Source organism: Pteropus medius, unplaced genomic scaffold, assembly GCF_902729225.1.
Source record: "Pteropus medius unplaced genomic scaffold, Ma_sr-lr_union100, whole genome shotgun sequence".
NCBI lineage: Eukaryota > Metazoa > Chordata > Mammalia > Chiroptera > Pteropodidae > Pteropus > Pteropus medius.
The window spans coordinates 4,057,531-4,073,076 of NW_024340697.1; the positions used below are offsets into that span (position 1 = coordinate 4,057,531).

The 15,546-nt window shown below is 43.0% G+C and overlaps 1 protein-coding gene and 1 non-coding gene across 4 annotated transcripts in view; one reads left to right on the forward strand and one right to left on the reverse strand.

The window, feature by feature from the left end:
• The window catches only part of MID1 (midline 1), a 309,332-nt gene that overhangs the window by 160,527 nt on the left and 133,259 nt on the right, over positions 1–15,546 (forward strand). Inside the window, exon 1 of one of the 3 annotated variants that reach the window (XM_039874071.1) lies at positions 4,006–4,301. The exons of 1 other annotated variant lie outside the window; for it this stretch is intronic. The gene's annotated coding sequence lies outside the window, so the exon portion shown is untranslated. Of the gene's footprint in view, positions 1–4,005; positions 4,302–15,546 lie in introns of those variants that run through there. One more of the 3 variants, XM_039874048.1, reaches the window with a different exon arrangement.
• Positions 1,628–1,746, reverse strand: LOC120611772 (5S ribosomal RNA). Its single transcript, XR_005655291.1, has one exon. It is a non-coding gene; the product is annotated as a 5S ribosomal RNA (ribosomal RNA).

The following is a 15,546-nucleotide window of genomic DNA, read 5'->3' on the forward strand; positions in this document are numbered from 1 at the left end:
TGCCGCCATAAGTATAAAACAACTGGGTTTCTGGAACCGCTGAAGGAGAATAAATATACTCTTTTCATAGCCCCCAAAGACTGCGCATGTGCACCAGGCGCACTTTCCAGGTGGCTAAGTAGGCAAGTTCAGCTTGGTTTTCGTTGACTTTTAATGATGTATCCTGACACATGTTTCAATAAGCTACGTGAAGTTACTAATACCATTTTTTTTTAACTTACATAAACACTAATCCCATATGCTTTGACCTAATAGAACACTGAAAGAGGTGCCACAGGTGCTGCTAGTTGTCCCCTAGGGCACCATACCAATGTCCACCCATGTCCAGTTGGGCCTGTCCAGAACCACTCGCCCCAGAACCCGTGTTACCTTTGTGGTGAAGAGCTGTTTACAACCAGACCTGCACGTAGCTACACAGGATTATCATCGAGGCTGCTTTTTTTTAGGAAGATGTGTCAATACTACAGTATCCCTTCAGCTGACATTTGCAAACGCGGCTAATCACCGTCTGGAGAACAGAACATCCGTCCCTTTGGTGCGCTCGCTAATGCTCTTTCCAATAAGTGGATCTCACTTAATAGTCAGCCCCCAGAGGGCCATTTCTTTAATTTAAAATGTTTAAAAAGTTGTTTATTTATTCATAAGTGAAAAAGTTCATTTATTCACATTGTTCACTTTTCTTAGGAGTTTCTGATTTCTTTCTGGAAACACTATATTTTACGACAAAAAAAGTCATTCTAATCCCAAACCCTTAGGTTTGATTCCTGGTATGGCGAATTATAACGATAAGACCTTGGGTTATTCACTTTGCTTCAGTGGTCCTGTCTTTTCATTCTTAGCCTGACAATTGTGATGTCTACTTTTTGGCATTTTGGTGGAGCTCAAATGGCGCACATTCGCGAATTGCCTGGCAAAATGCTTGGCTCATAGTAGGTACTCATAAGTGGAGTTGGCTAATGATTCCACCGTTAGAATTCGGGTCCTTATGCATAATGAGAAGGTGATAGAGATAACCATCATCAGTCACTATATCTTTTACCAGAGGAAATGCCCTTTCATATACCTACCAGAGATGATCATATATATAAGAGGTATAAGATATAGACACAAAAGTGTGCGATGCCTTCATATAAACACATACAAAATACACTCTCACAAATACGTCCATGAAACTGAGGTTCTCTTTTAGAAGGCTGGTCTCTTCTCTTTGACACCGACCTGGATATGGCTCAGATATGGGAGTGTTAGGATTGAAGATGATATTATGCTTATCGTTTTCTTAAGTGCGGAATAGATATGAAATTATAATAAGAAGCTAAGTTTAATAGTTTACTTTTCCAGGAGGTCCTTTTCCCTTTTTTAACCTGGCGGGGGCAGCAGTGGGGTTGATCGCCATGTCTCAGGCATTTTGTTTTCTTTTCACACATGTTTGTCGACCACCTACTGCACAGTAGGCCCAAAGAAGGTGGCTGGGTTTGCTAAGATGAATGGGACACCATGCTTGACCTTGAGAGTTTTCTTTTTTTTTCTTTTCTTTTCTTCTTTTTTAGATAAGGCAACCCTTGGCCGACCTCACAGATTGTAAGGACCTTGTGAGCTTACGATCCCTTATTTTTTTTATTTTTTACGCCTACAGCACCTGCTCTTCCTAGGTGGTCTCCCATCCAAGTACTAACCAGGCCCGACCCTGCTTAGTTTCCGAGATCAAACGGGATCGGGCTTGTTCAGGGTAGCATGGCCGTAGACTTTGACCTTGAGAGTTTTATAGGTTGGCCGGAGAGACAGACTCAAGTATGTAAGGTTACAGTACCGCACGGCAGTGAAATAGCAGAGGTGAAGCATGGTTCGCTCAAGCTGGTGCCTACCAGCTCCGGATTCAGCGCAGCTCTTTCCACCTCCGGATTCAGCGTCCTCACTGGGGGACGGGAGGGAACATTTACACCATGGAAATTGGCAAAGGCTACAACAGATCCTGGCCTTACACTTTGCGTTTTCGAGAACTGGTTGTTAAGCATTTAGCAGCACACCACTGGGTGCCTATAAACATGTTTTATGAGCATAGAGGATGGAAGAGATTAATTTGTCCTGGGGCATTCGGGGAAACCACAAAAGAGTGGTGACATTTGACCTTGTAAGATGGTGGGGAGCGGGCCAAAGGAGAAGAAAAATGCAGGAAACTTTGAAAGGGCACAGGGAGTGCGAGAGACAATCCCAGCTCGTATTTACCTTTGAGGCGATGACGGCAGAAGGCATACACAGTCATGAGAAGCTTCTGTTGATAAGGTGAAAAATAGATGTGTTTTGGGATTTAACTCCAGTTATCTTTCATGCCGGCAGCAGTGGGTAGCTTCCTGTGTCATGGGGCTTAGGGCATACCTAGGGCAAGAATAAGTGTAGTATATCTCAAAGTGGATCAGAGTCCTTTGGCAGTGGGATAAAGTGCTGATTCCCAGGCACCTCCTCAAACCTACTGACCAGATTCCTGGGGAACAGAGGCAGGGGCAGAGGCTTAGGGATTTGCATTTTTAACAATCTCCCCAGGAGTTTATCCTTGCACATTGAATTTTGAGAACCAGCATTTCAAAGCTGACAGGATTTTGTGTACTTCTGTGGTGCACGATTTTGCCCCCCCCCCAGGGGACATTTGATAATTCATTATTATTGATTGTCACGACTGTGGTGGGGGATGCTGCTCAACACCACACACTGAACGATTCACCGCAGAGAATGATCTGACCTCAGATGCCAGCAGTGCCAAGGTGGATACACCCAGGTCCAGGTCACAGTAAAGGGCTCTGAAGTAAGTACCGGAAGAGAACTGAATGAAGTCAGCTTGTGTCACTAGATGGGCCTTTAGCCTACGAAGGTAGGGGCTGTGATGAGGTTACGGACCTCCAGGCCCAGATATTGGGCTGCCAGATTTTCACAGAGCCGGGCAGGGTTCACATCTCTTGAACCCATGCAGATGATACTTCTGAAGTGGCTGATTTGGCATTTGCTAAGTTGTTTTTCGCTTTCCCCCTAATTTAAAAATATTGTTGAATTATCCTCACAAAATTTTGGCCACTTCTTGGAGAAAACAATGTCAACTGTGGCTACACCAAGTAGTCTTTGCTCCGCTTGCACTTTTTTTGGAACCTAAAAGATAGATTTGCATGGAAATTATATTGGCTAACAGTTGAATCAAGTTATTGTTTATAAGGAGTTAAGAAAACAAGGTTTGGAAATTTTTCTGAAATCTGGGTTTGAGTTTATAAGAAACCAGTTAGCTTCCCTACCATCCTGCTAAGACGGTGTTAATAAATTCTCCAGATCAACCTTGTAGATGAGGCGAACCACAGTGAAACGTAGATACTTATTTTTTTCAAACTTTCTTCTTAACCAACCGTCAGTGTTTATTTTACTAACAACAATTTTATGATCTAGAATTCTGTCTCGGGCCCTCAACAGAGATTCTTGTTCGTTTGCCGCGTTTCAACAGGTTTGTGTGCCCGTTCCCCCTGAGATTTGTTTTTCTTCGATGGAGACACAGTTCATCTATGTGGAAATGAGGCAGGTGACACGTTGATCGCTTTTCCCTTGATTGCTTGTTTCGGTTCAGGTGTTCTCCGGAACCATTTGGTTTCTTCGCCTGTGTCTTTGCAAAAGTGGGACTTCGGTGCAACATTTTCCAAAATAGGGTTGGGTCTTAAGAGTTAGACTTGTTCTGGCTGAAATGACTCTGCACCTTCGAAATGCTTTCCTGCTTTTCGGGAGCTCTTAAAAGGCCAGGCCTTAAGGGCCGAAGCCGGTTAAGCTTGGAGCAGACCCGGGGCTGTGAGATAACAATAGAAGTCATCTTTTACTTTCGGAGCTTTGGACAACGTTTCCAGCTGCTTCCAGTCATTTAAATCCTGCTGGCTCTCTCATCCTCACGGAGGCAGCGTCTCCGGCTCCCAGGCCCCGCCCCTTGCTCCTGATTGGCCAGGCTCCTCCGGGGCCCACGCCGCCCGCCTACGACGTCTCTGAGACCCGATTTGAAATAAGAGCCAGGCGGTCCCCGCTTCCCTGCTCCCGACTTTTCATAGGCTGGGGGAGAAAAGCTTGAGAAACTTGACATTGTCTTGGGCAGAGTGCGTGTAGCAACAGATCAAAGAAAAAGCGGAAGAAAACGTGCTCTTGGCTGCCCGTGGATCTCGCTGACTTGCTTTTGTCTTGCGGGCTTCTGCGGGCTTGCCGTTTCCCCTCTGAGGACCGCGGCGTGTGCTTCGAGGCAGCTCGCTCCCTGCCGGATGGGTCATGGGATTCCAAACATGAGGCAGGTAGGCTCCAGGGGCTGCACAGGCGGGTGGAGAGGGAGGGCGCGGCTTGGGACCCCGGGATGTTACCCCGAGAGCTTGCTGGATTCGCAGATGCCTGGCCGAGTCGGTCTATTGGGTGTAAAGACGGGGCTGCGTTTTCCTAAGGGAACGAAAGAGGCAGATTTTCTGAGGTGCCCCTCCTCCCCCCTTCCCCGCCACCCTTTGCCACTTTTTCCTCTCTACTGGTGATTGGTGATGTCAGGCAGTCATTGTAAAGGGCTTAAAAGCGGTTTGTGGAATATGTAAATCAACTCCAGTTTGCAGCCGCTGGAATGTATTGTGCCGGATCTATCTGGAGCTTTTCGCCTCTATCCTGTGCTTTGGGTTAGAATAAAGACAACTGAATATCCTGAAAAAGAATTACACGGGGCCTCTTATCTCGATCGGGCTTCCCATTCTCAGCGCTTACTGTGTTTGTGGCTGAGAAGGCGGAACCCGCTCGAAATGAGCCGAGGCAGTCCTTCCAGAAAAATGCAGATTTGTTTTTCTGTTCCAATAGTTTGGAAACCGTGTTCTTTCTGGTTGTGAGAAGACAACCTTGAAAGTAGTCAGCCGAGAAAGGGCTCGAGAATCACTTAAAGGAATCTTTGAAAAGTATTCTTAACCAGCAACGTCTTCCGTGGCTCTGGGGAATGATGATAAAATCCCTTATCAGCCCAGGCAGAGGTTTACAGCTTCGCAGTTAAGGAAAGAAAAAGTAGGCGCAGGAAGCTAAGAGAAGGGTGTAATTTACAACTCGAAGTTATGGAAAAAAATCTTCTGTCAATGTTTAAATATCCAGATCGATACTCACATAAGGCAAAGACAAGACAGGATAAACATGCCAGTAGCCTGGCAAGGCCTGAGAATCACAAGAGGAGCCATTGCTTTTGCCAGCTCTGAAGAAATCTGGGTAGGAAAAGTTAGCATCTTCACTTTTTCTTCTAAGTGGATTAGGCACCCAGTACCTCGCACACTTTGGGGAAAGTGATTTGCATAGCAAGCAAACTTTCCATTTAAGGGACTGGGGCGAGGGGTTTGGAACTTCCTGCCCCTTTCCTACAGCCCGGGGAGGTGAAGCAGAGCCCCCACCAAACTGCCAGGCGCATGGAACCTCTGCTTTCGTGCCCCTCACTTGCTCGACAAGAGCAAAAGCGCGTGTGTTTTCAATGAATTTCAGCCCTAGTCTTGCTGGCGACTGTGGGGCCGAGGCTTGGTTTCTTTAACTCTTGCAAACTCACAGTCCGACCCCCTTCTTTTTCTGTTGAGCCCTCGGGATGGGGGGAAGGAGCAAGAAGCCCAAATGGAAAGGATTTATAAGGAAAATGAGTAACACAAAACATTTTTGACAAAGATCCTTGGATGCAACAAAGAAGTCATTTGATCCTATGTGGAGCCACCTGTCCTCTCCTTGATGGTGTCTGAGCTCCATTTTCAGAATCCCCGTTCCCACACAGTTCCTCTGGAGTAGTGAGTGGCATTCCCCATGCCTGATGCCAAAGGCGCGCTGTCCCGAGCTTGGCACGATTTTTCCCATGCTGGCTCATTGTGGCATTCACGTGAATTGGAGTTCGGCCCAGTATTGAAGTGTTAAGGGTACACATGTAGTAACTCCTTAGTTATTTAATGAATGGGCAGCTTTTTGTCCCACAACTCTGTGTATCTAAGAAACTTTTGGTCTGTTCAGTACTTGAAAAGAGAGCGGGATGGGGTGGGGCGCAGGAGAAGAAACAGTGAGAGAGTCGTCGCTCATCCAAAGAATTGGAGAGGCCAGCGTTTCAGGAATCTGACACATTTTTCCACAGCAGCTAGAACGAGGACGTAGAGGGGCGTGAGATGGTGGAGTTGGCGTGGATTAATCCTAACTTGATTTGAGTTTTTCTTGGGGGTGCGGGTGGAAACTGACTGTTGCATCCAGGTGGGATGAATCACACCCACCGGCTCATTTGTCATCTCAGCCCTGCAGCCCTCCTGGGTTTGCAGGGTTAACTATCAAACAGGTCCTTGTGTCATCAGCTCAGCAACGAAATCCAATCTCTTTGCAGAGGAGCGATCCGTCCCTAGGGTGGCACAAATGCTGAACAATGGTGTGGCAGCCAAGAGCCCCCTGCCACCGATTAGCCACAGTGGGTAGTCAGAAACCGCCAGCAGAATTAGAAGGCTGCCCGACTGGCGGTTGAGATTCAGAGGGATTTTGCCAGGTTGGTGGAAAGAGCGAGGCATGGAGGGATAGTTCTCTGCAGAGTCCTGACGTCATGCTGAGTAAGGCCAAGAGAAAAGCGCGAACCCTGTTTGCCTTTATCAGGAAGCAACCTTTAACTGTTGTGCCAACCTTTCTCTGCACTCTGATCATAAATGGGAAACTTTCCTGAAACTTCCTTGAGAAGGAATTTGCTCTGTTCCCAGGCAAAAGGAAAGGCATGGCCACCTGTTCTAGAAGCCCGGCCAAAAACAACAGGTTTGCCTGTGGCATTCCCACAACTGCAGATATCCTCCCCAAACAGCACGCCACCCATTGTCCCTACACATGAGAAGAACAAATAATTCTTTCTCGAGCTGGGGAAAAAAAAAAAAAATCAGGTTCTTCAGACAAAATTGCCTACCAGACACATTTTGTGCTTTTAATATCCTGATGATTTTAGTAAACGCAAGAGAAGAAGGTGCCCACTCTTATTTCTGATGAACTAAAATAAGTCACTGCCGTCCTAGTGTGAAGGGGAAAAATAAATTAGCCAATGTTTTAAGCAGCTGCTGAATTCTTGCAAGGCTAGGACGGCGGTGTGACAAGCAAGCTGTGACTCAGTTTGATTAGCCCATTTTGCATTCTCTAGATTGGAATTAAAATGCCCAAGGACATCTGGTTTAATAATGAATGCCTTTGTATTAATCTTTCCTTTGAGGATTAGAAAGTCCTTTACAAACATGATCTATTTATTCTCTGCCACATCCCCAGAAGGGAATGAGGTGGCAATTTGATCCTCATTCAACAAATGGTGAGGTGAAGGCAGAGAAAGGTGAAGTATAAAGATATGCAGCGAGTTAGGTGCAAGTCCCAGGATGAAGACTACCCACCTGGACAGAGACACCACCTGCGCAGGCTCAGAATCACCAGTGATATGATAGTGTAGGGATGAAAACAACTCTCTTTTTCCTCATTCTCTACCCAGCATGTAGTATCCCAACTATGTTGTATGGTTCCTTTCATTTGAAAGTCAAGCCTGTAAAAGTTTAAAAGACATTTCTGTTCTCATTTGTCCCAACATTGAGATCAGGCAGCTTTCGTGACATCAAATAGAAAGATACTGACCGGAATTTAAAATAGGTATCTGAGAAAGGTTCTCTTTCAGCAGATGTTTAAGTTTTGGTGCATGGTTTGGAGGTCGAATATCTTCAACATACATTAGAATTTTCATTTCTTCCCCGCGATCTCTCCTTCATAGGGAATGTGATAACCATAAGACTTGCTGTCAGATTAAAACTTCTTATTGGTCGTTTTGAATCTTTTTTTTTTTTTCGAGTTGGCTTTTTTCTTGCCATTCGTTGCGACGTTCGTTCATAGTTTGCTTGGCTATAGACCGCATAGGCTGCAAGCAAATCCTTTAATTGATAGTTGCATGTTATCCACAGACATTCCAGCAAGTTTTAAGGCTGAGCGTGTACGTAGATGTCTCCTGGCTTTGATCCCTTGTGTGGTAAATAGACATCCAAGGTAGCTATGGCAACCTGGGCTGTGTGTTGGTGAAAGGGGGAATTTGGTCACTGGACAAAGAGTAATTTGTTTGATTAGAAAAAGGTGTGGCCGATCAGGACATTTTTAAGCCCGCATGATCTGAGGGTCCCAGTTAATCCAAATTATTTGGATTTTTCCCCATTGGCAGAAAGAATGCATGGCTAGCCGCGACGAGAGCATTTTGCAGATGTTATTTAACGGCTTTTTAATCAAGTGGTTGCTACTTTCAAAAGCAACTTATAAAATGGAAGAGAAGTCCAACAAAATATATGAGTATCGCTGTTGTACTTAGTGTGAATGAATGTTTGTATTTTCAGAACTTGGTGGGATTTTTAAAAGACCACGATCCGATTGGGCAGTATGCATTTCAGTTATCCACCTGCAGAGGTCAGGCTTGAAGTGCCTATGATGCAAGGCCAGGCGGACGCCACTGCTGGGAGCTGGGATCAGACAGAGAATTGCTCTGCTTATTTGGAACGATTAGTTAGCGATTCTTTAATCCTGTGGCCAAAGCCACGATGAAAACGAGTTCATTCAAGGAAGAAAATATCAAATGCGCCGTGATTAAAGAAAGGGCTACAAAGCCGGGTCAAACAGGAATCTAATCTCCATTTCGATATGGGACAGTTTATCAACATGATTCTTTCTGGCTCATTGTCAACTCCTTTTATTTCACATGAAACTCATCTCAGGGGTTTAGTTCTACAAGGTTTTTCGCCTAGTTTTATGACTAGCATGTTCTAGAAATTTCTTTAAATGAAAGGATAAAATATTGGGTACCCTTCTGGATCCACAATTTTTTTTTTCCCCTTCAGAAGAAAATATTCCATGGACACAGATCAGGGTGGTTAATGGCCTACTGGAGATCAGGTGGTGTTAAGGAGCTCAGACTGCTCGGGTCCTGAAAAAGATACTTCGAGGGGACTTTCCTAAAAACAGCAACAGCAAAAAACCCCTAAGAACTTATCTGCTTTGTGCGATGAAAAATAAGTGCTATAAAAAAAAAGGCAAAAAAATGGAGGGGGAGAGGCACTGATAATTCGTAGTATAAGCAGATTTTGAAGGTTTTATGTACAGTCAGCTGTTTATGATGCTTATAATACATAGGTACTTTATTTCTTATATCATTCAAGGATGTACGCCGAGTACTTACTTATAGAATCCATATATTCAGAAGTTCATTCCATAAAACTACCTTAAATGATTATTATCATTTATCCAGGTCACTTTTGGGCTACAAACGTGATTTTTATGCGGCCCCTCCCCTTCTGGCATACAGATTATTGTGCCGATAGCACCATGTAAGTTATCCATGGACAAAATGCCTGCTCATTAATAGCTATATTTGTATGGATAAGAATCCACTTGATACATCGATGGTAGCCAAAAATTGACTGAACTTAGGAGACTTGAGAAATTATTTGCGATTGTGAAATTCAGTTAGTTTTTACCCATAGATCCATTTGTAGACATTTATGAATTCCTAGTTAAAATAAATTTATCATAATTATTACATAGTAATTGAATTAATTTTTCTTAATAGAGAAAAATAACTCCTAAGCAGTCCCCAATCTAGGAATGCTTTTGGCTCTCAAAGTTTGTGGTTTGAAACCCAAAAACATTTTCCAGTGAGAAATAGTGTCGCGATTGGGACAATCTCAAAACACTATTTAAAAAAATAACTGAGCTGCTTAATGGCAGATTAACTTCTGAGTTTTGAGACCATGCCTCCACGTTGACACAGCATGGAGCACAGAAGGAGAAAGAGTTGTCATACTTTTGGTAACAGGCCACTCTTGACAATATTCGAAATAGGAAAGGTTTGCACTACTTTTCCCCTTTCTTTGGGTCCTACTGGGGTGTCTCCTCCCAGGCGCGTCCTAAGGGTACAATGCATCGAGTTTTCATAATTGCCCATCTTCCCACCTTTTCCTCCCCCACCTCCAAACCACACTGTTACTTCCTCTGGAAAATCAGATGCTGGGAGAGAAGCAATAGGGATAAGCTAAAGCTCAAGACTCTTGGTCCTTTAACCCTCAGGATGAATCTTTAAGTGGAGAAACAGCAGACAGTAGAGCCTGGAGCTGCTAAAATCCTGATTGCCCTTTCAAGGACAACATTTGTGGGCAAGGTCGTGCCTGTAGCTGACAGGATTTGCTGCTGTGTCTGCCAGTGGGGTCAGACTTCTTCACCTGTTTTTCTCTCAGCATCCTGCCTCAACTTCCAGGTTCACTGGGGTCTTTGTGGGTGACAGCCAGGGAACCACAGGGGGTTATGTGAGGGAAGTGATGGCATTTGTGGGTTCGGATGGTTTGTAAGTATACTCTGTGTAAGCTGAGCACTGTCTATTTGGATTAGAATACACGGGAAAGAAATAGCTGGAGCTTCCTCTTAGCCACACAAGTAATCGAAATGGTGTATATGTTTTCAATTAATCATTTGCTTACCTTGGGACTGAGTTACTCAAGAGAAAGAGTCGCATCTTAATTACCTTGAAATCCCTAGGTCCAACACACTGCCTGGCACACAATAAAGATTATGAACTATTTTACAGGCACATGCTGGGTGAATTTTAGCAGGAAAGAGAATGGAAAATGCTTCTTAAGATCAGACGGGATATGAGGAAGAAAGGGCATTAGAAAGGTTGGGGGAAAGGCAAGGACTAAATAGATTGAAATTAGAGAAAAAATGAAAATACGTTGTGATTGCTGAACCCTCTAGTCCATTCGGTTGTGTTCTGGGCAAGGACACAACCCAGAACGTGGCAGGCAGCTTGGCTCATATGCCTCACGATGGGGCTACAGAAATGGTTAAGGAATGGGATTTGCCCTCCAAGAACTCAAAACCTAAAAGCAAAGATAGGATCTGCTGTTTACTCTTCTTAAGCCCAACCCGATGTTTTAGGCCTTTGGTCCATGTGCGGTTGGTTTATTTTGCCAGGTGAGGGGCACGCCCAAGGTCACTCAGCCACTGAGAGATTGTTTTTAGGAGAAGACCGAAGTCGTCCACTCTGCTCCATGCATATGGCAGCCACGTTTTCTGTGGCGAAATTCAAAACATGCTGGACAAAGCATTTTCACTGCTTCTGAATGTGACAGACTGTCTGAGAGTTATGGTTAAAACGATGAAATAAAAATATCAGCGACCTTTAATGGTTTATGGAGACAACAGGAGTCGTACATTTTCAAAGGATTCACGAAGTAGACTGTGTTATCTGTCATATGTCGAGTTGTAGAGTGTGACTTCAGTTGTATGGATTTCGAAGTGGCCTTCCCCAAACAATTAAGAGGAAAGGAGCTGTTTATGGACAACTAGAATTCGTTGAATGCCCTGCCGAATTACCAGTAACTAGATGAATGGCCAGATAAAGCAATATATCAATGGAAGGCATCACCAAATATTACAAATCTACTTATTTACACAGGATCAAGTCTTCTATAGGAGACGCATTAAGAATTCAGACAGAGAGTGCTAACTAAAAGTTTAGTATGTGTGAGTTGAAATTTTAGCACAGAGGAAAGCTTTACCCTCCATCAGGAGCAAAGGTCCGAGCAAGCTTACATCTAGAACCTGAGTCTTCTAGAGGCCCCATATTCTCTTTTGACTGTACCACGTGCCTTCTAGTAAGGTATAATTTGGACGGTTTCAGGTCACATGTTAATTTAACGTGCTAATAAATTCCAAGACGATTCCAATGGATCGATGGTTTATAATAAGACAAGAGTCAGGAAAGACTGATTACCTTTAGGAGAAAATACTCTCTGAAAAATCCAGGTAGCCAAATAGTCTTATGTTTGTGTTTTGTCCTTCTTTTGTCTATAAATCTTTTGCTCTGACTTTAGATAAGTGTGAAAGCGTCAGAGCGAAAACTAGGACGATTATGTTTATATAGAAGAAAATTTAAGGAGTGGGATGAGTCCTTTTCTCTATGAATTAATCAGCCACGCTTTGTGGAAATAGTGCAAGAAAATGGGATGGAACAGATAGAAGAGAGAAGAAAGCGTGAGTTCTCTTAGTCAGCATATGGGGAAAGCAGGCTCGAAAAACTAGCTCTTCGGTGAGTGACTCAGTTGAGTTTTTTCCCCCATTGGTCGGTGTTGAATTTAAAGCGGATTTCTAAAGAGATACTGATGCTGTCACCCTTTATGCATTGGTCTGAGTGAAAGAAAGAAAAAAAAAGAGTCATAAGAACTGATTGAGAGGGGTTTGGCTTTCTGAACGGAGAAAAACATGATAGGAGACTATTAAATTATGAATATTTATTGCTTAATGCTTCTCAGCCTGGAGGAGACACTTTCTGAATATTTTTAACATTTCTCCTTTCTAACATTTCAGCTGTCAGAATCGAATGGTTCACATGTAAACTACATTGTTTTGGTTTAACTAACAAAGAGTGATAAGACGTGAATTGTTTGTGACAGCCCCGAACATTGATAACAGAAGACGTGAATGCCTGCAGACACAGCCTACATGGTAACATTCTGGGAGCAAAAATGCTTATTATGTTAGGCCAATGTGTTTTGACCTAGTTTTGCTTTTCTGCTTGGAAATTATGTCAGTATTAGTTACATCAGCCCTGAGGATGAGCGATTTCACATTCTTGTTTATTTCAGCATCATTTTATTAGTTTTGTATATTTAGCTCTGACCTCCGAGAAGCCAAACTAATCATCACTGACTTGCATTTCCCAATTCAAATGAGTCTTCTGCATAATTGAGAGGATTTCATGTATTAATAAAACAAGCTAAGATGCAATCTTCAGAGGCGTTCATTTCTCCTTGACCGGGAGCCACTGCCCTCTTGAAGGCTCCAAGAGGCCAGCCCCGTTTTCAACAAATCAGAATTAGTCTTCTTTTCTTTGTCTTACGGGGTGGGAATAAATTACTGTGCCTAAGACTGCCATAGTCGAATGACAAAGCAAACAAATAAGATAAAGGGGTTGATGGGACATTTCCCAGCTCATCATCCTTAAATTTGCCCATTGCATATTTCCGCTTTATTCATCCAGTAGAAACTGGCCCAACATATTTTTCCCATTTAACATTTTTATTGAATAATTTTCAAAATGAATTATTTCCTTAGTTGATTTTGAACACATTTTTTCCCGCCATTTAATACTTTATATCACCAGGGAAAAGAACCATTTAATTCTTTCATACATTTATGAATTCCAATCTTCAAAGAGTATGAGTTCTTCCCATGATCAACTTCCATCAAATTTACAAGTATAATTTGCTACCAAAAGACCTTGAATGGTTTTTGGCGCACATGTTTTAGCCTTCCTTATTAACAAATGTAATCAGGCAAAAGCCCACAAGAATATGTATTTGTGGTTCTCCTTCAAAAATCAACCGTTTGCTTTTGTTTTCTAATTACATTCCTTTGTCGTTAGCTCCTCTGCACATCCTCTGTCTGAATGCAGAAACCCTAAGCACTACTAAACCAACTGAATTTTAACCAAGTAAGTTGCCGATGAGCTGCGAATCGTTTAAAGAAACAGTATGAAAGTAATTGGGAGAGCTGCAAGTCCCAGGGGCTTGAGATGTTGCTTGATGAAGTCAACTCAGAGGATTATATTCCATGTCTGATCCTCATGCTAATTTGAATACTAGCATCCTGAAGGAAAACTTGTTTAGAGGATTTCTGGAATCCCTAATTGGTATATCAACGTTGTCACTCCTAAGCTGCCCGAAGTTGTACAACTATAGCGATATCCATTTCTAGGTATTGATGGCAGACTCCCAGCAGTTTTCCCAGCAGATTATTGTAGGCAGGTACAAATCTAGTTCCCTTTTCTCACGTAGACAGTGGCCTTCCATATTTACTATTTGCACTCTGTTTTTCCCCCCACTTTGCATTATATCCTGGAGATCTTTCCATAACAGTACACAGAGCTTCCCCACTCTCTTTTTGAAAAACAACCGCATAGCATTTAATTTATTTGACCCTTCCCCTACTGGTCACAGGGTCGTGTGCAATTTTTTGTCATTAAAACGCCGTGCATAGAAAAGCCTCGGGCATTCATTAGTTTGTGTAGGGCAGGTGTGTCTGTATTATAAATCCCAGAAGTGGAATTGCTGGGTCAAAGGGTATATGCGGTTTCTAATTTTGATGAATAAGTAAAATTGCCTATCCAGTGTGTGAGTGCTCCCCCAGAGCCTCCCAAGAGAGTGCATTGTCCAACCGGTACATCTTTGCCTACTTGTCACATGAAAAGAGGTATTACTGTGTAGTGTCACATTTATCTTATAAGTGATGGTGAGCATCTTTGCATATATTTAAAGGCCATTCATTTCTTATGCGGTGTCTGTTCACATTCTCCTTTTTAGATTATTGTTGATATTCATTTTTAGGCTATCTTTATAATCATTCACCAGAGTGCTATATCTTGTGGACTGTCCCCAAGTATATTGGAAATAATCCAAAGGGGACGCCTATAGTGATATAGCTAATTCTAAAGATTTTGTATGCATGGAGGTGGAGGCTGCTTCACAGTAAACATTCATGTGTGAGTCTAGAATTCCAGGCCCGTTTATCACTTTCTCTTCCACTCTCTAGCCAGCAGATATCAAGGGACTGAGCTTTATAAATTAAAAATAACTTCCGAAGTGTTGAAAGCTTGCTCCTGAGGGTCTAATTCTGGGAGGATGTTTATGTTGTTAGTACTCGGTTTGTTGAAATTGCGACCATTTTCCAAGGAAGAGGTTTTACATTAAATACTCAAGACCCCGGAAAAGTCTTTAAGGAAATAGTCTGTACTATTCCTATCAGAAAACAAAATGTCAGCGTGCATCATTTATAAGAGCGATTTTAATATTTCTACATATTGGGATGGTTCTGTGTCAGCCTTCTTGAAGACTGGGGCTTGATGATCAAGACCAGCTAGAGGAGAGCATTTGCATGGGTCTGCGGTTTCAACGTATATTCTTTTAATAAGGAAAATCATTTAGTGCTTTATATATGCACAAATACTTATCATTTTATGGGGCCGATCCAACTACTTAATTGTGTGATTATAGTTACCTTCCCTGTAAAATGGAAATAATAGTTACCTACGTTATAAGGTTGTTAGGAAGATTCAATGAGTTAGTATTTGTCCACCACTTAGAGTAGCACCTGATACAGACTAAGTACTGTGTAAGTGTGTGTTAAATAAGTTATAGAATGGTGTTCATCCAAAAATGTGAAGGCTCTGAGACTTTTTTACTTGCAAGCCAGAAATTTAGCCTGCTGCTGTTTCTTGGATGTTGGCAGAGGACATGAGACTCCTGGGTCAGAGCCAAAGGATCTTATCATTCACGACACAGCAAGTACCTTTTGACCTTTTGCTCCTCAGAGCCCTAAGGGTTCCACGGAGGAGAACTGCGTGGGGCAGGAGGAGAGTGTTTTTGCCACAGACACAAGAAGAGGGAAGAGATGAGGGACCAAGACCCATCCTCTAGTTCCCCGCCATTTCAACAAGAGCTCGTATGTTTCATTCTGCTTTTCCGCTCTTCT